The 7,013-nt window shown below is 48.1% G+C and overlaps 1 protein-coding gene across 3 annotated transcripts in view; it reads right to left on the reverse strand.

Annotated features, from left to right (window-relative positions):
* Cgn (cingulin) overlaps positions 1–4,164 on the reverse strand; it is a 26,130-nt gene extending 21,966 nt beyond the window's left edge. The window contains exon 1 of one of the 3 annotated variants that reach the window (XM_021158058.1): positions 4,056–4,164. The gene's annotated coding sequence lies outside the window, so the exon portion shown is untranslated. Of the gene's footprint in view, positions 1–2,268; positions 2,422–4,055 lie in introns of those variants that run through there. The other 2 variants (XM_021158059.2, XM_029475364.1) reach the window with 2 other exon arrangements.
* Positions 4,165–7,013: the final 2,849 nt, after the last annotated feature.

The raw sequence follows: 7,013 nt of genomic DNA on the forward strand, positions 1-7,013 counted from the left end.
TTTTTTTTTTTTTTTTGCGACAAGGTCTATGTAGCCCAGGCTGGTCTTGAACTTATTAAGTAGCTAGGGATTGTTGCTGAGAAAATTGAGGTTCCGTCTTTGGGTTCTTAAGTTTCATTAATACAAGAATTTATAAATGGGCCTCAGAAGAATGCTTAAATACAATTTTATTAGAGTTTGAGAGAGGAAACAATAGGGCAGACAAACTGTCAATCTCAGCAGTTGCCAGCAGGCGGGAAATGGAAAGAAGCTGCCAGAAGCAAAAAGGAGAAAGCCTTGTCTTTAAGAAAGTGTGCAGGTTCAGTAGTGGAGGTCAGCATCCAACCACATGGCAGAAGGGAAGAGGGCTTCGGAGGAAAATAAAATGCCCAGGGTATGTGGGAAAGCCCGCCCAAGCTTTGATAGCAGAAAGAAAGAGAGAGAGAGAAGAAAAAGGCAGCATGGTGCTTGTCTCTCTGGGAAAAGCAGACCATTTCCTGCAAAGCTTCCATCGTTTGCATACGCTCCCAGATTTACCTCAGTTTACCTCCACACATTTGCTTATTAGACTGTTTTCTGTCTCCTCCACTAGACAATAAACTCCTCCAGGCCAAAGACCAAGCCTCCCAGCTGACCTCTGCCTGGAGTATACATGGGGTATACAAATAAATACTTTTTAAAGGCTGTATCCCAAACCAAGGCAGACTCTCCCAGCAGCAGAAGGATATGCCCGTGGACGCCTCACTCACAGCATTCTTTGTGCCTTAGTAACAGCTTCCTGGTCTGGATTCTCTGCCCTATTCGGTCCTGATCTTATAGTCAGGTGTACCTAAACTGCCAGCTCTCAAGAATCACATGATTTATTCATGATAAAGTTCTGCCCTGTCAGGATATCTGCAGATCTTCCAGATCAGGTCAAGGAGCTCCTGTGTAGGCACAGCAAAGTGCCCAACCCCTTGGGCCAGAGGGCCAGACAATGCAGGGGTGCTACCCATGACTCCCCTAGGTTCCAAAGACCCCCTTCCCCCAACCTCAATCACTATCAGTTCCACGACCTTTGGGTCAGGGGACAGGACTAAGAGATCTTTAGGGTGGGTCAGAAAATAGAGCTCTAAATGATTCAACACGGAAAACCCGAAACCTTCCCCGCCTTCAGTTACAGAGGACAGTGGGGTGGGGCCAAGAGAACAGGGCAGCTCTGAGGCCTTGCATAAGCTCTAGGCAGGTAAACAATGATCAAGACCAACAAAGTAAAGTCCAGGGCTTGGGCTCTCACCAGATGCCTGCCTGACCCTCTTTTCCCTCCCTGGCACATGCCCAGGGCATTTCTCACCAACTGTACTCTGGGAAAAGCCCAGGACAGAAGTTAATTCAGCGCCATCTGTCTGCCTCTGCCATTTCTGTCTGAACACAGGGAGAAAGGACACACACCTGTACCAGACAGCCACTTCTTCCTGAGTTACTCATTAGCCTGCCCTGCCCCAATTCCATCACCTCTGGCCCAGCCATACGCATCTGGCTTCCAACTAGGAGTGACAGGGTCCCTGGACTTCTAGCAGGAAGTAGGTAGGGGCTGGGGGTGGGGCGGTTTCAGGTGTATGGAGGAAGGGCTGATAGACACAGGGCCAGGCAGTATGCTGGATACTGAATAGATAGGCTGGATACTGAATAAATAACTGGAGCATTTAGAAAGTGAAAAAACTGAAAAAAACAAAAACAAAAACCAAAACCAAACAAACAACAACAAAACAAAACAGCAATTAGAACTATCTCAGTGGTAACAAGAAAGCAAATAAATGATCAAATAAAAACGGAACACTCAGTGACATTATCATTTGATAAGAAGGCTCCTTTAGGCCCAAACAGAACTCCCCAAGTGGACTCTAGACCATAGTCACTGAAAAAGCAGAAACCTGAGAGCCAAACTAGAGCTGCTTGGCCAGTGGGGGTAAAAAAACACAATGAAGAACTGGGCCCTTACAAACTCGCTGGACTGGTTTGAGAGGCAAAGAGAAGGGAGGGCCGGGAAGGCTACACTGGAACCTTGCAAAGCAGACCAGAGAGGTTCCCACCAAAGGCAGAGGGACAAGACCAAGAGTGGAAGCTCTGTCCTGCCTATATGCCAAGGCCGAGGCTCCTCTGGAGGAGGTGGCGGAAGGTGGGGAGGAGGAGACAGGAGTTACAGATGCACAAAGAACTTGATGACAAGCCAGAGTGTGACAGGAACTTTGTCTCCCTCCACCACTCCCTCTCAAGTTCTCAAAGTGGCATTCCTGGTCTTCCACTTACCTCTGTCAGCTCCCAGGTCCTTGGTTCTCCCCTCCCTGGTACAAAGAGAAGCAGCTCTACCCCCCTCTTCTCCCACAAGGGTAAAGGCAGCCAAGCCAGCCTGGGAACCACAGGAAGCCAGAATCCTCTTAGAATCAGGCAAATCTCTGAATGGGCAGGCCCCAGAGCAAGACCCATACTCCCAGATACCCAGGATGAAAGGAACACGTAGGCAGCTTTGTCTACAAACATAGCGGTTGCTAATTATTTCCCAATTACAGCAACTGTCTTCAGACAGAGCATCAAAGGGGCCAAGCTAAGGTTGACTCTGCTTCCACCGCTGCCTAAGGCAAGGAAATTCACCTCAGAAGTTGTCTGGTGCCCAACATATACCTCGTCTGTGGTCTGGGAATGTGGAGGTGTAATTCCCCTAGTCTTTTGGTCTCCTGGGGAGTTCTGCCTATGTTTCTGCACCACTAGTAAGTACTCTAGTCTATCAAAGATCATGAATCAAGGATGCCAACTAGGATTTCAGGGAATCAAGAGGATTCTGGGAAGGGTCAAGGAAATTAGCTGCACTTCCAGATCTCACCAGTGTCCCCCAATCTAGAACTAGAGAAAAAGAGGGAAATATAGGGCTGGAGAGATGGCTCAGCGGTTAAGACTGTTCTTCCAAAGGTCCTGAGTTCAAATTCCAGCAACCACATGGTGGCTCACAACCTTCTGTACAGCTACAGTATACTCATATACATAAAATAAATAAATAAATAAATCTTTTTTTTAAAGATACAAAGAGACTACTTTGTAACAGAGAAAAAGAAGAAGGAAATATGTATTTGCTGGGAGGAAAAATTTTTACATCAGCCTCAAGAAAGAAGACTATTTCTAGGTGAGTGTAGTGACATAAACCTGTAATCCCGGCACTGGGAGCAGAAGGCAGCCCACCAGTTCAAGGTCAGCCTCAGCTGTACAGCAAGTTCAAGGCCAGCATGGGCTATGGCAAGTTCAAGGCCAGCATGGGCTATATGAAACCCAGTATCAACCCTCGTTTCACATCCCCGAGAAAGCAAACATTTTCAGCTATTATGTGGGTCCAGGGATTTATGCTTCTCCATTCCCATTCCCCTCTCTTGTAGAATACACACAGTTCTTTCTAGAGGAAGAAGGAAAAAATTTCCTTGGCATGAAAGCAAAGAAAGAAACAGCCTTAAATAATCTCACACCTAGGAAAGAGATGGGTGCCCTCGTATTCTGACCTTAGTGTCTTACTGGCAACTGCTTTCACCTGTAGGCAAATGGTCAGAGAATGATCCCACACCTCAGCATTTCCAAAGCCAGAAGGAGAGTGTCAGAGACCAGTAAGGACTGACGGGGGCGGAGGGGGGGGGTAGTTACCCCCAAAACCAGCACATGCGGATATCACTTCAGTCTCTGAACCTCTGGCGGCACTTCCATTTGCTCCAATAGGATGAACCCTCCCCCGCCCCCATGCTGGTCTCCAAGAGAAATTCTGCCCCAAGGGCTGGCGCCTGACCTCCAGAGATTGTAGCGCTGAAATGCATGTATGCCCTGGGAATAACCTAACCCTGAGGTGCCTCACACCTGGCACCTTCCCAGCCACTCGCTTCTGACACCGTGGAGTAGGGGATAGCTCTTAGTTCTGCCACCGCACTCTGACCGCCCTTCCTCCTAAACTCAGCACCTGTGCCCAGGAGGAGGGCATTTGATGCCTCTACTCCGCCCCTCGAGCATACTCCTGAGGGCCCACTCGCATCGCAGGTGTCCTCGCTCCGGACAGGTTCACTCACCCCGGTCCAGATCAGTGCTCCCGGGTTCGCACACCCCGCAGGGGATCGCGCTCCGGCCGGCCGAGCTACACGCGCGGCTGCAGCCCAGCCCCTCCGAGCTCTGAGCTCCCTCCTCTCCCCCGCCCACCAACCTGTTACTCCCCAGGAGCTCCGCCCCATTGGCCGTCACCTCCCGCCCCGCCTCACCCCTTCTTCTATTGGTCAGTTTCCCGCAAGGGGCGGAGCAGACACCGCGGGAACCCAGAACCGGGGTCCCCAGCCCGGTGGACGGGAGGGGCGGTGGGGTCACGTGGGCTGGTGGGGCGGGGGCGGGGCACAGGGGGACCTAAGAGGCCATTTTGGGGGCGTCGGGGCTCTGCGGACCCGCGTAGCTTAGCGCCAGAGCATCCCCTGGGTTCTGTGGGAAGTGCCTTCCTCGTGCTCGTCTCAAAGCAAATCTCGGTTCACAGCCCTTTCTGCCCTTCATCTGCCTCCGCATAAGCCGGAATACAGTTCTGTCGCTTTCCGCAGAAAATTTCTTCGTAGTCTCCCGACGTCAGCGCGTTCTGCATCTCTGCTCGCCTGCCTTATCGGCAATCCGAACCAAAATCTCAGTCGTGGATTCTCATCCTCGGGCTCCTGGCCTCCATAATCATTTTGCACCCTTTTTCTTTGGAAGATGTAATCACCCAATTTACATCACCCTAAAAATCATTTTCATTTTATCTCCCTATGAAAATCTCGGCCAGAGCCGAGATCTTCATTTTCTTTTGTTTTGTACGCTTCATCTCAAACGCCTATAACAGAGGTCAGCATATAGTTGGCTCTTAATAAAATGTGTAGAATGAATGACTTGGGAACCGAGTGCTGTAAATTTACACGCATCAGAATAAGCTTTATAAGCAGAAAGGGACTCAACTACAGATTGTAAATCCATCTTTTCTGAAAGCCTGTCAAGTAGGGCTTTTGGTCCCACTACACCGAAAAGACTCTGGGGTGCTTTGCGTGCAGACTGAGGCAGGTAACATTAAAGCTGGCTCCTAGTGTCAATCGCTGAGGTATGTTAAAAGAAGATTGGCTTAGCTTACCTTGCTGGCCTCTGAATAGTTCTCTCCTTTATTTGTTCAGTAAATATTTATTGTAATATATTTAGATTTGAAGAGGAATCTTCCCTACAGCCAGCATTTCTGTGGCGTTAGCTGGAGATCATTCCCTTCCCCTCCCCCAGCCTTCAGATGCTGGGCGTGGACCCTGGAGGGGAAAGTCCACCTACCTGTTCTGTAGCTGGGTTGCTAGGTCTCCGCATTCCATGAGAAGCCTTCTATGAGGGATACAGCCCTTAAGAAGGAACAAGGAGGGAGGGAGAGAGAGGGAGAGAGGGAGAGAGAAGGGAGAGAGAGGGGAAGAGAGAGAGAGAGAGAGAGAGAGAGAGAGAGAGAGAGAGAGAGGAAATATGTGCGGTTTGGGCGACCTATTGCAGAGGTGGTGTCCCTTCTGGATCAGGTTACTTTTAGACCAAAGAGTGGTCTGGAAAAGAGATCTTAAAAATAAACAACTAAACAATCAAACGGACAGACTGATGAATTGGCCCCAATACTGGTAAAGTGAAGGTAACTGAATTCTCCTGGGTACCCCTTAGACTGTATTTAGTGTATTTGTAGAAGATAGAAATAGAGTGGTTATCCAATATTAAAGCACGCGTGGGGAGAAATGGGAGCCTGAGTCACCCACCATCAACTTTTCTTCCTTGGGGGACACACTCAGAGAGCTTTAAGCTCAGATGAAGAAGGGGGCGGGAAGCTTCCCCCTCCTCCCCCCAGATTTCAAAAGAGAATCTATCCTGGTGCACATCTTTGATCTAGCAGAGAGTTTGAGACTAGCCTGGTCTTCAAATCAAATTCCAAGTGAACCAGAGCTACACCATGGGGGAAGGTGTCATGGAGAGACACTAAAAGCCCCAACCCCCCACCCCACCCCTTTTCTGAAAGAGTAGTTGTGAAAGAAGAGGGTGTTGAAGAAATTGAGTCAGATAACTTTAGACACCTGATTACTGGACCTGCCACAGAGAAATGTGATTGATTCCCTTCGAGGCTGAAAATAATCTCAAAAAATGTGGAGCTGTTGAAATGATCTGTAGCTGGGGTGAGGAGGGGTATGATAGAGGCCAGTGGAAAGGCACAAATGATTTGCTTAGCAGAAGATTTCTTTTCAACCAAAAGGTGTAACCTGATGTGAACTTTTAGAAAACAGGTAAGGTTATATACTCACAGGGGTCCTTTCTACAGGTCATACTAGAGAGATTTCTGGTTTTGGTTGGTTGGTTTTAAAAGGTTTATTTGTTTTATTTATATGAGTACAGTGTAACTGTCTTTGGACACACCAGAAGAAGGGCATCAGATCCCATTTCAGATTGTTGTAAATCACCATGTGGTTGCTGGGAATTGAACTCAGGACCTCTGGAAGAGCAGTCAGTGCTCTTAACCACTGAGCTTAACAGCTTAACCACTGTAGATAAAAAGAAAAAAAAAATAAAAGAAAGAAAGGAAGGAAGGAAGGAAGGAAGGGAGAAAGAAAGGAAGAAAGGAAAACAGGTAATGTTCATGGTCTGTGGTTCAGAAGAGTGCTAGCCTAGCCTGTGCTGAGGATTTGGCTCAGTAGAAAAGTATTGTCTGTCATGTCTAAGGGCCTAGGGTCAACCAGTTGGAGGAAAGGTGTCACAGAGGAGCACCTGCCTAGGGAAAAAAAAAAAAAAAAGGCTGGAGAAAGATGAATGGGAATAAGAGAATGTACAATGGCCAGAAGAGGGAGCCTATAGTGTGAACAAAGGAATGAGGAAGTAGTGGGAAGATAAGGGGTGTTAAACACCAAAAAAAGCATACAGTTTATATGTAGTCCAGTGTCTTAGTAAGGGTTTTACTGCTGTGAACAGATTCCGTGACCAAGGCAAGTCTTTTTTTTTTTTTTTTTTTTTTTTTTTTT

The sequence above is a fragment of the Mus caroli genome, chromosome 3, assembly GCF_900094665.2.
Source record: "Mus caroli chromosome 3, CAROLI_EIJ_v1.1, whole genome shotgun sequence".
In the NCBI taxonomy this organism is placed as follows: Eukaryota; Metazoa; Chordata; class Mammalia; order Rodentia; family Muridae; genus Mus; species Mus caroli.